This window comes from Canis lupus, chromosome 14 (assembly GCF_003254725.2).
Source record: "Canis lupus dingo isolate Sandy chromosome 14, ASM325472v2, whole genome shotgun sequence".
Classification (NCBI taxonomy): Eukaryota; Metazoa; Chordata; class Mammalia; order Carnivora; family Canidae; genus Canis; species Canis lupus.
The window spans coordinates 13,729,696-13,745,820 of record NC_064256.1 but is presented as its reverse complement, the minus strand read 5'-3'; the positions used below and the strand labels follow the sequence as shown (position 1 = coordinate 13,745,820).

The following is a 16,125-nucleotide window of genomic DNA, read 5'->3' as shown; positions in this document are numbered from 1 at the left end:
TCTGGTATAATGTATTGTTCAAAGACACTGTTTCCTTATTGATTTTCTGTTTGGATGATCTACCCATTGATGTAAAGGGTGTTAAAGTCTGTCTTAATGTTTGCTTTGTACACTTAGGTGCTGCGAGGTTAGGTTTGTGGATATTTACAGTTGTTACACCTTCTTGTTTGAATTTGCTCCTTCATCATTATTTAAATCCCTCATCTCTTATTACAGCCTTTGTTTTAACATCTGTTTTGTCTGGGTGCCTGTGTGGCTTAGTCGGTTAAGCATCTGCCTTCAGCTCAGGTCCTGATCCCAGGGTCCTGGGATCCAGCCCCATGTCAGGTTCCCTGCTTAGTGAGGAGCCTGCTTCTCCTTTCCCTGCTCTAGCTCCCCCTGCTTGTGTTCACTCTTTCTCTTTCTGTCAAATAAGTAAAATCTTTAAAAATAAATAAATAAAATCGTTTTGTCTAAGTTTTTACACCCCAGCTTTTTTTCTTTTTCTTTTTTCTATCATTTGAGTATGGTATCTTTTTCCACCCTTCCACTTCATTCTTTTTGTGTCCTTAGGTCTAAAGTTAGCCTCTTGTAGTTGGCATATAGATGGGTCTTGTTTTTTTTTTTTTTTTTTAATCCATTCTGCCACCCTATTTCTTTTCTTTATAAATGTACCTTGGAGCATTTATATTTAAAGTATTGATAAATGTGTACTTATTGCCATTTTGTTCATTGTTTTCTGATTGTTTTTGTAATTCTCTGTTACTTTTTTTTCCTCTTGCTCTCTTTCCCTGTGATGACTTTCTGTAGTGTTTTCCTTGGCTTTTCTTTATTTTTTTTTTTGTGTATCTGTTGTAGATTTTTGGCTTGTGGTTATCATGAGATTCATGTATAGGCTCTAAAACATACAGCAATCTATATTAAATTGATGGTCATTTAAGTTCAAATACATTCTAAAAGAACTTTTTTACTCTTTTCCATGTTTTATGTATATGTTGTCATATTTTACATCTTATTCTTTTTTTTTTCTTTTTCTTTTTCTTTTTTTTTTTTTTCTTTTAAGTATTGCCTATTCCACTTAAAGAAGTTCCTTTAACATTTCTTGTAAGACTGGTCTAGGTGATGGCGTCATTTAACTTTCATTGATCTGGGCAACTATCTCTCCCTCAATTCTGAATGATAACCTTTCTAAATTGAATATTCTTGGTGGCAGGTATTTTCCTTTCAGCTCTTATATATCATGCCACTCCCTTCTGGCATGCAAAATACCTTTTTTTGTTTTAAGATTTTATTGATTTATTAGAGAGAGCGTGAGCGGCAGGGGTGGGGACAGGGGCGCAGAGGGAGAAGCAGACTCCTTACTGAGCAGGAATCCTGATGCAAGACTTAATCCCAGAACCCAGAGATCGTGACTGAGCTTAAGGTAGACACTTAACCGACTCAGCCACCCAGGCACCCTTGACCTGGAAAATTTCTGCTGAAAAATCAGCAGATAGCCTTATGGGGTTTCCCTGATATCTCTCTCTCTCTCTCTCTCTTTTTTTTTTTTTCCCCCTCTCTCTTGCTGATTTTAAAATTCTCTATCTTTAACCTTTGTCATTTTAATAATTATGTGTCCTATTGTGAGTCTCCTTAGGTTCATTTTGTTTGGAACTCTATGCTTCCTGATCCTGTATATATGTTTCCTTTCCTCAGTTAGGGAAATTTCAGCTGTTATTTCTTCAAATAAATTTCCACTTCTTTCTCTCTCTCTTCTTTCTGGGAGCCCGATAATGTGAACATTTGTTTGCCTATATTGTCTAGATATAGATCCCTTAACCTATCCTCATTTTTTTCTTAATTCTATTTTTCTGATGCTAAGCTTGGGAGCTTTTCATTATCCTGTGTTCCAGGTTGCATACCTGTTCTTCTGCATCCACAAACCTGTGTTGATTTCCCTGTAGTGTATTTTTCATTTCAATTACTGTATTTTTAAACTCTGATTGGATTTTTTTTTTTATGTTTTCTATCTCTTGGTTGAAGTTCTCGGTTCTTACTTTTCAGTCTGGTTAGCATCTTCATGATCATTGCTTTCTGATCTTTATCTGGCATATTGCCTATATCTGTTCCTTTTTAATTTTTTTTTTTCTTATTCCTTACTTGGAGCATCTTCTGTCTCTTCATTTGCTTGACTTTGCTGGGCTTGTTTCTCAGAATTAGTGAAATGACTACTTTTACACTTGAAGGAATGGCCTTGTGAATGGTCATACTCTGTGTGGACTGTGTATGCCTGGTTTCTTTGAGTGGCTGGAGCTGTGTCTGGCATGTGCTGGGGGTTTTGGAGTACTCTATGTTGGGCTGCCCTGGTAGGATGACCAGAGCTGAAGTGGGTATGGGCCAGGGTCATCCCAGGACTCTCCATAAAGAGGCACTCTGTCAGGATAGCTAAAGCTGAAGTGGGTATAAGGTGGGGTGTCTTGTTGCTCTCCATGCAGAGGGCACCCTAGTGGGATGGCTGAAGCTGAGGCAGGGAACATACTTCAGGGGTTCGAGTGTGTTATATAGCAAATAAATTTGAGTCTGGGGCACAAGCTGGGGTGTCCTTGGGCACTCTGAATAGTGAGCATTCTGGCAGGATAGCTGTAGCTCAAGTGGGCTTGAGCTGGGGTGGTCTCTGGACTCTCCGCCCAGAAGGTGCCCTGGGGGGACAGCTAAAGTTGAAGTGAGTGCAAGCCTGGGTGTCCAAGGTTGCTCAGTGCAGAATGTGCCCTGGCAGGGTGATTGGAGCCAAGACCAGCATGGACTGGGGTGTCCTGGGGCACTCCATGCAGGTACTGTTTTCCAGGGTGATTGGAGCTGAAACAGGCATGAGTCAGGAGGTTTCAAAGTGCTCTGTGCCAGGGGTGAAATGGTGCAGGAGCTATATGGTGTAGGCCTGGGATGTTCTGGAGTGCTTTATATCTGTGTCATCGTGGCAGGAGTCAGAGCTGTAGTGAGCACCCACCAAGGATCTTTTGGTGTATACTGTACTGGGGCTATCTTGGAGGGACTATTAGGTCTGGTGTGGGCTGGGGCCTGGGGCTCACTGAAACTGTAAGGTAGCTGTGGAACCCAGACCTTGCTATCCACGTTATCAGTGTGGAGGTGAATATACACTGTGGTGCTCACCAGCCCACCGACTCAGAATTCCAGTAGCTTGCTTGCTTTTTGGTGGAATTTTGGACTGCATCTTTTATATTTTAGTTGCTCTTTTAAACCTGGGCTTTTTTTTCCCGTGTCCCAGGGCATGCAGAGCTAGCTACAGCAGAGCTCACTGAGGTGGCAGGCCAGCTATGGTGCCTAGAACTCTGCTCCAGTCTGCATTATCAAGAGGAGAGGCGGTGAGTGAACTTAAACTGTGGCACTCACCAGCCCCTCCAACCTGAAGGGAAGTCCAGCAGCTTCCCCACTAGTGGAATTCTAAGGCTGGATCTCTTTTTTTAAAGATTTTTTATTTATTTATTCATGAGAAACAGAGAGAGAGAGAGGTAGAGACACAGGCAGAGGGAGAAGCAGGCTCCACGCAGGGAGCCCGACGTGGGACTCAACCCCCGGTCTCCAGGATCAGGCCCTGGGCTGAAGGCGGCGCTAAACCGCTGAGCCATCCGGGCTGCCCTAAGGCTGGATCTCTTAAACCGAGACTTTTTTTTCTATGCCCCAAGACAGACAAACTGTTCAAGGTTCCTCAGTACTATCCCTTCCATTTTAGAAGGTCTAAAGTCTACTCCAGTAGGGACAGTAAAGTCTACTCCAAACTAAAAGGTACTTTGAGACCAGAAAACAAAGCAGATGAATTTGTACAGTTTAGACAGTGTTTTATTCAGGGTAATTTACTGACACAGGAGGATTAGCTGGAAAACGATCCATGGCAACTGCAAAGTTTTTCTCTGCAAAGTTGGCCTTAGTCCACAGATTTTATAGAATATGTGGATGTGCAGAAGGGCATTGTAATGAGATTAAAGGGTTCACGTGCACCTCAAAGGGTTTGTGTGCACATAATTGACAGTTAACCTTTAATTAGATTGTGGCACCACCTGTGTGTCAAGAATGGGAAATGTTATCCTTAAGGCCAAAACAAGCCTTCCCCTATCCTGGCCTTAGTGGACATTTCCAAGGTATGTAGACTAGTCTCCAAGGGCCTGGAACACATAGCCCAAGAAGGATCATTGAGTGAAATGAATAAGGTGAAGGGACAAAGATAGAATCAGTATTGTCAGCATTCCTACTTTTCCGCTGTACTTCTCTGCGTTCCTTCATTATCTTCTCTTCATTTCTCTTGCTGTCCTCTATGTGGTCTCTCTCTAGCCTTTCTTCATATATTTTTTTGTGTGCAGAAGCTGTTCAGCCCTCAGTTCTTTAGGAGGAATTACTCTATAAGTAGATGTAGATTTAGGGTGTCCATGGAAGAGATGAGTTGGGAGTCTTTATATGTCACCATCTTGGACCAGGACTCCACCTCTTCTAGCACATTTCGGTGGTTGAGGGAGGGGTGTTTTTGCTGGTGGTTTCTGAGGTGATTACAATTAGTATTTTACCTTATAACATTCTGGTTTGGATTAATACCAGTTAAATTTTAGTAGTATAGAAAAATTTGCTCTCATATAGCTCCATTCCTTCTTTGTGCCTTTGTAGTTATACAAACTACATCTTTATATATTTGTATGCTCATCAACAGAGATTTACTTTACTGTTTTATCCATTTTCTTTTATATTTATCCTTGTTACCTTTGCCAGTACTTTTGTTTCTTTATGAACTCCAGTTATTCCATGCTTGCGGATTGGAGAAATTAATACCTTTATGTTAATATTTTATGTTAATCTATTAAAATGTTTGTATTATCCAAAGCAGTCTACAGATTAAGTGCAATCTCTACCAAAATACCAATAGTGTTTTTTGCAGAACTAAAACAAATAATAAAATTTGTGTGGAATCACAAAATCAAAGCAATCTTGAGAAAGAACAAACCTGGAGATGTCACAGTCTTAGATTTTAAAGTATAGTATAAAGTTATAGTAATCAAAAGAGTACAGCAATGCAGTGAAACAAGATAGATCACATTGATCAGTCCAACAGCCCAGAAATAAACCTACACTTAATTAACATAGTCAGTCTGTAACAAAAGAGGTAGGTATGTTCAATCAGGGAATGACACTCTCTTCAGAAAATGGTGTTGGGAAAACTAGACAGGTACATGCAAAAGAATAAAGCTGGACCTCTTCTTATACCATGTACAAAGATAAATTCAAAATGGATTAAAGACCTAACTGTAAGATTTGGAACCATAAAACTTAACAACAGCAACATAGTAAACTTTTGGATAATGGTCTTAGCAATATTTTTTCTGGATAATTCTTCTCAAGCAAGGGAAAGAGCAAAAATAAACAAGGCTACATGAAACTAAAATCCTTTTGTGGAACAAAGGAAACCATCAACAGTACAAGAAGGCAACCTAGTGAATGGTGGAAGATATTTGCAATTGATTTTTCCCATACGAGGTTAATATCCAATATCTACAAATACTTACACATCAACATAAAAAAAAATAGACAATCCCATGTAGAGGGTCAGAAGACCCAAAAACACGTTTTTCCAAAGAAGATTCATGGATGGCAAACAGACACATGAAAAGGTACTTATTGTTGCTACTTAAAGTTTTGAATTGCATTTCCCTGATACACTTTACACCAGTCAGAATGGCCAGTATCAAAAAGACAAAAAGAAGTGTTGATGAGATTGTGGAGAAAAGGAAACCCTCATGTACCATTGATGAGAACATAAATTGGTGCAGCCACTGTGGAAAACATTATGGAGGTTTTTCAAAAAATTAAAAATAGAAATATCATGATCCAGTAATTCCACTTGGTGTATTTACCCAAAGAAAAGAAAGACACTAATTTGAAAAGAGATATGCACCCCTGTGTTTAGTGTAGTGTTACAATAGCTAAGATATGGAAACAACCTAAATTTCTTTTTTTTTTTTTAAGATTTTATTTATTTATTCATGATCGTCACACAGAGAGAGACAGAGAGGCAGAGACACAGGCAGAGGGAGAAGCAGGCTCCATGCTGGGAGCCCGACGTGGGATTCGATCCCGGGTCTCCAGGATCGCGCCCCGGGCCAAAGGCAGGCGCCAAACCGCTGCGCCACCCAGGGATCCCCTAAATTTCCATCAATAGATGAATAGATAGGGAAGATATGGTATATATTTACATTGGACTGTTACTCAGCGGTTAAAAAAAATCCAAAATCTTATCATTTATGATAACGTGATTTGATCTATAAGGCATTATGCTAAATGAAATAAGTCAGAGAATGTCAGATATTATATTTCACATATTTGTGGGATCCAAAAAAGCAAAACAAATGAAGACATGGTAAAGAAAATCCAAAACTCATATATACAGACAACAAATTGGTGGTTGCCAGATGTGAGGGGAAGTGGGGGACTGAGTGAAATAGGTGAAGTGGGTTAAGAGGTACAAACTTTTAGTTCTAAAATAAGGCAAGATGAAAAGTACAGCACAGAGAATATAGTCAATAGCATTTTAATAACTTCATATGGTGACAGATTATAACTACACTTAATAGTGGTGAACATTTTGTAGTGTATGTAATTGTCCAATTACCATGTTGTACAATTGAAATTAATATATCTATGTCAACTGTACTTCAATTTGAAATGTTTAAAAAATAAAATTTAAAATGTGATACATGTGTATATAGAATGGAATATTATCCAGCCATGAGAAAGAAGGAAATCCTGCCATTTAGGAAGATGTGCTTGGACGTTGAGGTTATTATACTAAGTGAAATAAGACAGAGAGATACTGCATGGTATCACATGGGGAAAAAAAAAGAGTCTTGTAAAAAAAAGCCTCAGAGCAGACATCAATAATCCTAATGTGGATTCAAATGGTCCTCAAAAGAAAGCAGGGGTAGCCATCCTTATATCAGATAAACTAAAATTTACCCCAAAGACTGTAGTGAGAGATGAAGAGGGACACTATATCATACTTAAAGGATCTATCCAACAAGAGGACTTAAGAATCCTCAATATATATGCCCCGAATGTGGGAGCTGCCAAATATCAATCAATTAATAACCAAAGTTAAGACATACTTAGATAATAATACACTTATACTTGGTGACTTCAATCTAGCACTATCTATACTCGATAGGTCTTCTAAACACCACATCTCCAAGGAAACGAGAGCTTTAAATGATACACTGGACCAGATGGATTTCACAGATATCTACAGAACTTTACATCCAAACTCAACTGAATACACATTCTTCTCAAGTGCACATGGAACTTTCTCCAGAATAGACCACATACTGGATCACAAATCGGGTCTGAACTGATACCAAAAGATTGGGATCGTCCCCTGCGTATTCTCAGACCATAATGCCTTGAAATTAGAAATAAATCACAACAAGAAGTTTGGAAGGACTTCAAATACGTGGAGGTTAAGGACCATCCTGCTAAAAGATGAAAGGGTCAACCAGGAAATTAAGGAAGAATTTAAAAGATTCATGGAAACTAATGAGAATGAAGATACAACCATTCAAAATCTTTGGGATGCAGCAAAAGCAGTCCTGAGGGGGAAATACATCTCAATACAAGCATCCATTCAAAAACTGGAAAGAACTCAAATGCAAAAGCTAACCTTACACCTAAAGGAGCTAGAGAAAAAACAGCAAATAGATCCTACACCCAGCAGAAGAAGAGAGTTAATAAAGATTCGAGCAGAACTCTATGAAATCGAGACCAGTAGAACTGTGGAACAGATCAACAGAACCAGGAGTTGGTTCTTTGAAAGAATTAATAAGATAGATAAACCATTAGCCAGCCTTATTAAAAAGAAGAGAAGAAGACTCAAATTAATAAAATCATGAATGAGAAAAGAGAGATCACTACCAACACCAAGGAAATACAAATGATTTTAATAATCCTAATGTGGAATCTTAGATTTTTTTTTTTTAATTCAGGAATGGAATAAGGATACTCATTTTCAATACTCTGTAACACTGTGTTGGAGATCCTGGCCTTTATAATAAGAAAACTAAATTTGTAACATAATGAGTATGATGGACAGAAATTAAACTTACTATTTTGCAGAAAAAACTTGAGTCTATAAATGAGAAATTAGAAGTAATGGCTTTTCTTTAGTAAGGTTGGCTGAGTATAAGGTTAATGTACAAAATTACTTCCATATATTAACAGCAGAGGCAATATATAATTAAAAGGAAAATACTATTTACATTGGTATTAGCAACTACCAGATATCTAGGGTTGGATTGGTCACAGATATGCCACAAAGATAACTATATGACAAATTTTAAAATTTCTCACAACATTAAGGAAGACTTGAATGAAGGAATAGACTATATTCATAGATATTTTCTCCAGGTTTATCTATAGAGTCAATGTAATTCCAACTAAAACCATAAAGAGATTTTTTTTTAAGATTTTATTTATTCATGATAGAGAGAGAGAGAGAGGCAGAGACATAGGCAGAGGGAGAAGCTGGCTTCATGCTAGGAGCCTGATGTGAGACTCGATCCCAGGACTCCAGGGTCATGCCCTGGGCCAAAGGCAGGCACCAAATCGCTGAGCCACCCAGGGATCCCAGAGATTTTTTTAAGAAGATGATTCTTAAACTTACGTAAAGGACCTGAGGGCCAAGAGCAACCATGACACTTCTGAAAAACAGGTAGGGTGGACCTAACCCTAACTTATATAAGGGCTTACTGTGACTCCATAGTAGTAAAGTGTGATAGGGTTTAAAGATGGATAGACAAATTGATCAGTAGAATAGAATAGAGAGTCTAGAAACAGTTCCACAAGGAAATAGAATTTAGGTATATAACAAAGTAGTGTATCAAGTTAGAGGAGAAAAGAGAGATTATTTAATAATTGGAGCTTTTTTTTGGGCGGGGGGGGCCTGAGTGGCTCAGTTAGTTACGTATCTGCCTTGGGCTCAGATCAAGATCTCAAGGTCCTGGGATCGAGCCCCATATTGGGCTCCATGCCTAGCAGGGGAGTCTGCTTCTCCTTCCCCCCCACTCATGCTCACTTTCTCTTTCAAATAAATAAAATCTTCTAAAAATGGACTGTAAAGTACTTATTTTCACATGGGAAAAGATGAAATTGGCTTCCTATTACACATGCTATTTTAAAAATTCTGCATAAACTAAGGATTTAAAATTTGTCAGTGGCATAACTTTAATATACATAGGGAGAATATGTAGGCAGATATCTTTTGGACTTTTGAGTAAGGAAAGATTGCTTAAAGAAGAATCAAAAAGGTGTTGTCTATAAAGGGAAAGATAAAACTTCACTACGTTAACAATAAGAATTTTGACACTTCTCTTACGCTACACACAAAAATCAACAGCAAGTAGATTAATGACTTGAATGTAAGACCATAAAGTATAAAAATCCTGCATGAAAACATAAGGAAAAGCTTCATAACATTGATCTTGGCAGTGATTTCATGTACATGACACCAAAAGCTCTGACAGGAAAAGCAAAAGGCAACTTTGACTACATCAAACTAAAAATCTTCTAGACAGCTACAGACATAATCAACAGAGTGAAAAGACAGTCTGTGGAATGGGAGCAAATATTTACAAACCATACATCTGATATGAAATTACTATCCAAAATAGATAAGGAACTCCTACAACTCAGTAAGAAATAATAACTGGATTTAAAAATGGGTAAAGGACTTGAATAGACATCTTTCCAAAGAAAACGTACAAATGGCCAACAGGAATATGAATAGACCCTGAACATTACTAATGAAATCAAAGTCACAAGATATCACTTCAAACTTTTTATGATAGCCATTATTAAAAAGAAAAGCAGAAAATAACAAGTGCTAATGGAGATGCAAAAAATCTGAAGCCTGTGTATTGCTGGTAAAATGGTATAGCTGCTATGGAAAATGGTGTCAGTTCCTCAAAAAATTTAAAATAGAACAACTCTATGATTTAGCAATCCCTCTTCTGGATATTTAGCTAAAATTATTGAAACCAGAATCTCAAGATATTGGAACTCCTATGTTCATTGCATTAGGCACAGTTCAAGAGGTAGAAACAATCTAATTTTTTTGCCCATCAATAGAGGATAATGAAAATATGTATTTATGTACATCTATGTGTATATATATAAATGAGTATTATTTAGCATTTTTAAATTTTAAAAAAGATTTTATATTCATTAGAGTGCACAAGTCCGGGGGGAGGGGCAAAGAGAGATGGAGAAGTAGACCTCCCTGTCCAGCAGGGAGCCAACTCAGGGCTCTATTCTAGGACCTTGAGATCATGACCTGAGCCAAAAGTAGATGTTTAACTAAGCCATCTAGGTGCTCTTAGCCTTTTTAAAAAAGATTTTATTTTAGAGAGAAAGAGAGAGGAATGCATGAGCAGGGGGAGGAAGAAGGAGAGACTCTCAAACAGACTTCACACAGTGTGGAGCCGGATGCTGGGCTTGATGCCACGAGCCTGGGATCATGACCTGAGCCAAAAGCAAGAGTCAGACACTTCAGCCATTGAGCTACCCAGCTGCCCCATTTAGCCTTATATTTTTATTTTATTATTATTTTTGAAAGATTTTATTTTTTCATGAGTAACACAGAGAGAGAGAAAGAGAGAAAGAGAGAGGCAGAGACACAGGCAGAGGGAGAAGCAGGCTCCATGCAGGGAGCCCGATGTGGGACTTGATCCCGGGTCCCCAGGATCACACCCTGGGCTGCAGGCGGCGCTAAACCGCTGTGCCACCAGGGTGCCCCCCTATTTAGCCTTTTAAATGATGGAAATCCTCTCATATGATATAACATGTTTGAACTTTTAGAGTATTATGCTGGGTAAAAGACGCCAGTCGCAGAAGCAGGAATACTGCATGTCTCCACTTATGTGAAGTAATTAAAGTAGTAAAATTCTTAGAAGGTAGAATGGTAGTTTCCAGGTGAAGAGATGTTCAACATCTTTTACTTAGCAGGGGAAGGTAAATCAAGACTATAAGATAGCATTTAACATAAATTTGAAAAGATTAAGGCAAGGTATATAAATTAGTGATACTAATGTAAGTAGTAGGACAGAGGATGGGTATAAAAAGAAGTCAGGGACTTGGGAAGAAAGCTGTTGTTGCGGAATATTTGAAGTATCCTGTTTATAGGATAAATTAACATTAAAATCATTTCTCCCACTAGTCTGTGTGTTCTCTGGAAAGGTTAGAATAGCTGCCACTAGAAGAGGAGAAGGATGCAAAGGAAAAAGGGAAGTAGGTTGATAGGATTGCAAGGAATTTAAAGCCCTGGAGAATATATTATAAATTCTAGACAATCCACTAAGATTATTTCCTACTTTTTCTTCATCTAACCTCAAGTTTGTGATTATATTGTTCTCCCCCCCCTTACATTATTTTTCAAATAAATTGAAAGACTAATTTTACAGATCTCATTGTAAGTAGTTACATGTTATGATTTTAGGAGATTAATATACGTTTCAAAACTATTTTTATATAAAGAAGTAATAAAAAATCCAGTAACCTTGATTCTGATTTCTAAAAAGTTACATCTAAATTTCTGACTTTTTCCCCTTAACATTCTATAATAATTGCTTAAAATATATCCGTTTTTCTGGCATTAGTTTTAGGTTTGAGCATATTCAGGTGCCAACTTTGCTGGAATGGATATCAAATAAAGCATTGTAGGCCTTTTTAGTTTTTACTTCTGGAGGAGAAGAGTACCTATGTTCTAGCATATGTATATTATTTTTCTACTTACTGTTCATATAATCGGTGTTAGAAGTATTTTCCTAGACTTGAAGATTCTACATAAGTTTCATGAACTAAAAAAATTTTGTTCAAATTTTCTCATGTATAGAAAAAATATAGAACAGTAAAATAATTATGGAGTACTTAGCACCTAAATTTAGCAGATTATTAACATTGGCATATTCATTTTTTCTGAAGTATTGTAAGCTACAACTGTTATAATGTTTAGCTCCAATACTTAGAATATGAATGTCTTTTTAAAAAAAGACACTTCAGTATAACTGGTATTATAACCAGTATACCATTCTCTCACCAAACAGTTGTCTAATATCCATCCTGTGTTCATATTTCTCTATGTACTTGCAAACTGACTTTTAAAATTTTATTTATTCAAACCAGGATGTATTTGGTTGGTGACTCTCTGAAGATGTCATTATTATTATTATTATTATTATTATTATTATTATTTATTATTCTATAATAGGTCTCCCTTCCCTGCTACCTTTTCCCCCTGCCTTAATTTCACTTGTTGAAGATCCAAGACAGTAGTTGTATTACAGCTTCTCCTATTTTGTGGTATCCTTTACTATGTTACTTTACTCTCTGAATTTTCTATAAATTGGAAGTTAGATCTAATGGATTTAGATTAAAATTAAAAGGTTTTTTTCCCCAAAAATACTTCATATATAGCGCTGGAAACTTAATTTTGTGTCAGAAAATCTAGTTGACTCGTGATACCAAGATTGATCAGACTGTTCAGCTTCTAAAATTGTTTTTGTTGTGTTTTCCTGTTTAGTTTTTTTTTTTTTTTTTTTTTTTTTTAAGTGGGCTCCATACCCCAGGGTGGAAGCCCAACACTGGGCTTGAAGTCACGGCCCTGAGATCAAGACCTGAGCTGACATAAAAGGTCGGATGCTTAACTGACTGAGCCTCCCAGGTACCCTGAGAATTGTTTGTTTTTTAAGCAGAATAAATTTACTGGGACAATGAGATTTTTTTTTTTTTTTTAGCACTTCCACCCTGGATCCTCTAATTATAAATGTAAGCTTATTTCCTTAGATCATTATCTAGAGACTGCCAGAAAGGTGGGTAGGATGACAAGGGGTTTCAGTTTGCTCCTGTTCCTTGCTTTCAATTCCTAGAGAAGGGAGGACATGCAGTGTACGGTTTCTTCCAGTCCCAGGGCACCTGCCTTCAGGGCTCTTTACTGTAGGCACCCAGACAAGCAGATCTGCTTCCTAGGGTCCTGCTTATTGTCTCCCTCCCCTCCCACCTTCCCATGTTTCCAAGTCAGCTTTCATGCAAGAAGAAATCCTAACAAAAAAAGGTCTCTTGTCAATGGTCAAGAGTTGAATTGAGGGTGGGGGAATGGATGCATCTGAAGCAAAGAATGCAGGTGCCCAGATGTGCTCCCCTTAGATGTTTTTCTGATAACGTCCCTAATCATGCCAGAGAGATGAGCCATTTGCCAAGAACTTGGCCCAAGGCTTGAGAAGACTGAAAGGGCCCTGCCTAGCTTCCTTAGCTCACACCTCAGCTTTGCTAAGAGCAACCCTAGGCTCCAGCTGACCACATGCATGTGAGCTAGCTCGAGAACACTACAATAACTGTCAATAAAATCCAGGGTCATGGAGAGAAAGGTTGTGGCGGATGGAATTCTTCCAGCCTGGCTTGGCAATGTGCTTGAAATAGGGGAAGTGGTCCTCGATCCAAGTATAGATGCCTTTCAAGGTCATGTACTTCCTCTCTGTGCTGTTGATGGCGAACTATATCATAGCCAGGTAAGAGTATGGCGGCCGGGATCCCTGGGTGGCGCAGCGGTTTAGCGCCTGCCTTTGGCCCGGGGTGCGATCCTGAGGACCCGGGATGGAATCCCACGTTGGGCTCCTGGTGCATGGAGCTTGCTTCTCCCTCTCCCTGTGTCTCTGCCTCTCTCTCTCTCTCTCTCTCTCTCTCTCTGTGTGTGACTATCATAAATAAATAAAAATTTAGAAAAAAAAAAAAGAGTATGGCGGCCGCTCAGAGAGTCCTGCCAGGATGTTGATGCTCCCAGGGGCTCCTCAACCTGACTTTGCTCCAGGTGATGATTCTCCTTTTCCTCCATCTCTTGTTTGATGCTGCTGGAGCCCAGTCCATCCAAACTCCTCTTTCCAAGCCACTGAATGTTAGTCAAGCTGTTGTCAAGAGTGCAGCCTGCTGTCTCACTGCCAGCACAGCTCTCCCATCTCTGCCCGGGAAGGTCTCCAGGTGGTCTAGGCAGATTCATATCCCTAGCTGCCGGCTTTGATCCCAGGGTCTCGGTGACCACTTCTGTCCTCTTGGGATCATTGCTGGTTTGGGCTTGAGCCTGGGATCTTGGAGGGTGAGTGGGGGCTCCCCCATAGCTGATGAGGATGAATTTGTTGGGCCCAGTGCTGCTACTCTCTTTTCCTTTGGCAGTCAATGCTGTGATGATGCTCCAGATATTGGCTTTGTTCGGGATGGCCACCGCTTGGGTGTTGGGCATGGTGGGGTGGTTAAGAGTCTTGATCCCAGCTGTAAACTTGCAAGAGTTGGACTCTGCCGCCTCCTTGGAGGCCTGTGCTTGTCCAGGCTCTTGTTGGGCAGGGGGCCTCTTAGGTTCCTCTCCTGATGTTTCACCTGGGGCATTTTGAACAGGAAGGGGCAGCCTCAGTCCTTGGAAAGTCAGTGGCCGATGGGGGCTGGTTTTCATTATAAATCTGTGCTTTCACTTTCCGTTGAGAATCACAAGCACGGACCCTCCCAACTGCAGAAGTCCCAGCGCTGAGCTGTGGCTTTGAGGGCGGGCTCCGGGCTCCTCTGAGCTGGGGGCCAAGCCAGGAGCCCGCACAGGGACTCAAGGGGACTCGTGCCAGGTGCGGGAGGGGTGGGGAATCCCCGGGGGAGGGGGGATCCCGGGAGAGGAGGGGTCCCCAGCCAGGGGGAGGGGGGAGGGGGCGGGGGGCGTTGGAGCTACAATGAGAAGTTTTATAAGCGAAGTTTAATAAATGTAAATTGAGCATTTGTGGAATGCTCTCCATATTCCTCAAAGCACTTAATAGAAGGTATTGAGTAAATATTTGTTGATTTGTCTTTTAAGGTTTTTTTTACATGCTGCTTTCCTTTAGGTTCTCCCTTTCTTGTGTGAAAAAATAAAATAGTTACTTTCATTTTTTTCATTTTTCACTACAGATTTTCAACTGCTAATGTTACAAACAACAAAATATTGGAGCATAGAGTTGAGGAAAAGACTTAAACCAGGTGAGTAATAATGAAAGTCTAAAGAAACAAACTACCATTCATTTTTATAAAGTTCATTATTGGGATAATTGATAAAATTGGGATATGAACTATAGAGTACTAAGTTTCCCCAACTTGATAATGTTACTGTGGAATATAAGGTATTCTGAGGTAATTACAATAGCGAGGTATGATGTATACAAGCTACTTTCAAACTATTCACACACACACACACAAAAAGTGGTTTATGAGATTGAGAGAGAGTTTGGTGACATTCTGGGTTAATAAGAACTAATTTATTTCCAATGGAAGTGTAAATTGGGACCAATTTCTGGGACCTTTCTGGAAAGCATTTTGGCAATTTGTCTCAAGTTTTCAGTTCAGCCTTGCAATCTTTTTCTTCTATAATAATTCTAGGAAGATCACAAAAAGCTATGGGTATGGGGATATTTATATAAGAATGTATGAATAAAAGAGTAAGGAAAAGTTGATAGCATAAATATTTAACAATATGATATTGATTAAATATAGTCAAAAACTAAGTATTAAAAATTTTAATATGCATCTATGCTTACTCCTGCAATGTCTGTAATACAGACATGTCTGTCTACACTGGCTACTAAACAATATGAATTTTTTTTAAAGATTTTTACATATTTGAGAAAGAGAGAAAGTACATGCACACAAGAGCAGGGGGAGGGGTATTAAGAGAGGGAAAGGCAGAGAATCTCCAGCAGACTCCATACTGATCAAGGAGCCAGATAGTCTAACGACCCAGGGATCTTGACCCAAGCCAAAACCAAGAGCTGGATGCTTAACTGACTGAGCCACCTAGGCACCAATATCTATTTATGTTTTTTAAACAAGATTTTTTTTAAAAGAGACATGTATACAGATCTATGAATATACATATTTGATTAGTTACATGTAATCTGCATGTACATGTGTGTTTCTGTATATTATATACATAAAGACACATATGTATTTACGTGTACATAGACATTTGGAAAGATGACACCCTTATATTACTAGCGGTTATTTTTTAATAAAAGGTTTATAAAAGTGATTTTTTATACTTTTTTTATATTAACTGGCTTTTTATGA

At 38.9% G+C, this 16,125-nt stretch overlaps 1 protein-coding gene across 9 annotated transcripts in view; it reads left to right on the top strand.

Moving 5' to 3' along the window:
• The window catches only part of SLC25A40 (solute carrier family 25 member 40), a 50,593-nt gene that overhangs the window by 6,386 nt on the left and 28,082 nt on the right, over window positions 1-16,125 (top strand). For 8 of the 9 annotated variants that reach the window (XR_003145701.3, XR_007401983.1, XR_003145699.3 and 5 more), the window contains exon 2: window positions 14,974-15,042. The gene's annotated coding sequence lies outside the window, so the exon portion shown is untranslated. Of the gene's footprint in view, window positions 1-12,611; window positions 12,719-14,973; window positions 15,043-16,125 lie in introns of those variants that run through there. The other variant, XM_049093530.1, reaches the window with a different exon arrangement.